The following is a 1778-nucleotide window of genomic DNA, read 5'->3' on the forward strand; positions in this document are numbered from 1 at the left end:
ATGCAATGCTTCATGGGAAGGCAGCGTGTCTGTCAGTTTCCTTTCATTACGTACCGTCATTCAAGTAATGAAGGAAATGGTCTGGCTCGGGTGGAAACTGGTCATTTATGTGATCTAATCAACTCCATCCATGCTTGGTCTAAGAATGGGCCACAGGACAGAAATGCAGACAGAGGCTCCCTGGGAGGATGGGGTCTAAGCAGGGAGAGCTCCTTACATGGAGAACATGCTGAGTCTGGCCTTGGACTCAAACCTCAAGAATTCAGTAGTGTCATCACAATGATTTGTCCTGAGTCAGGAGTGGTCTCGTGCCCACAGCAGCACCACAGATGGGGCCTGAGCTGGACGTCAGGATGTGACTTTAACCTGAGAAAGGACTCCACTCCTGACACACTGGCTGCACCAGTTAGATGCAGCCAGTCCTCCTAGGAGGGCAAGGCTCCCTAGATGTTGGCTCTCAGAGCAGAGACCAGGAGGAATGAAGGATGTGACTTGAATGTGCCCTGAGGTCAGAATGTGAGAGCTGAAGCCATGACCTCAGCAGTGGTCCCTCTGAGACTGCTTCCGTCTGAGACTGCTTCCCTCTGCTTCCCTCTGAGACTGGACAGATGGAATCCAGGACATGGACCCCCATCCTGGGCCTGCTAGGTGGGGAGGGGGTGGGACACCTGCTCTTCATCCTGATGTGTCTGAGCAGCCCTCTGTCATTCACCTGTTACATTGTCACCTGATGTTAGTGCCCCTAGGAAGCCTTGCTCAGATTGACTATGAAATCATGTTTTCCCTTTTAGAGAACTTACATGACTTAGTACATGACAGACTCAATTGCACAGGTGAGATCGGGCCTCCAAATCTCTGTTCTTGTGAGGAACCAAGCATGTCACATCTGTCCATGAAGCTTGGTTCAAAGATTGGGTCTTATGTCACCTAGTCTACACAGAGAAAAATGAAACCAAGAAGTAGCAGCCTCAGAAAATCACAAATCATGGAAGACCCTAGGTGGCTGGTGGAAAGTCAGGGATGATCTTAGTGCTGCAAGGGGTCCTGTCTGCTCCTTTCTTCAGGGTCATGAGCATAGACAAAAATACAGATATGAACATCCTGAGCATAAAGTTCCCAACTCACGTAGGAGCTCATCAGAGGAACTATACAAAGAAATAATGAGGAATTCGGGTCACAAAGTCTAGAGTGTGTTTGATAACAATCACATGTGCTTGCAGAAGGATCTTTTCTTCCATTAGCTGTGATCCTTTGAAAGTGAGCAAAGTTGGCTGTGGTTTAACTGTTCTCGTTTCCTTGCACAGTCCCAACCAGTAGAGGCCAGTTTGAGCATTTTCCATGAATCAACCACATTCCACAGAGCAGGTGAACAAAGAAGCCTGAGAAAATGAAACCTGATCAACACATCAGCACATCAACCCCCTCCTGCTGCCACGCAGACTGTCACCCCCAGGCCCACTACCCTTCCCTCTCTGCCCCTCCCAGGCTAGGGCAGTCCAGGGCAAGTTGGGGCAGGAGGTTGCTGAGAAGTTGGAAACCACAGGAGACACGCCCAGCAGGGCCCTGACTGTGACATCAGCTGCATAAAACTTTCAGTGATTTGCACGTTTCCGTTTCTTGCCTTCTACACTTAAATACACTGTTTTTTTCACAGTGAATAAATAGTTCCAAATCTCTAAGACCAGGGCCACATATTTCGTCTAAAGAAGTCGGATCAAATTCCTAAGAACCAAGGAGTTGATCTGGACTTCCCAAGTGGCTCAGCGGTAAAGAATCCA

This window comes from Bos indicus x Bos taurus, chromosome 4 (genome assembly GCF_003369695.1).
Source record: "Bos indicus x Bos taurus breed Angus x Brahman F1 hybrid chromosome 4, Bos_hybrid_MaternalHap_v2.0, whole genome shotgun sequence".
NCBI lineage: Eukaryota > Metazoa > Chordata > Mammalia > Artiodactyla > Bovidae > Bos > Bos indicus x Bos taurus.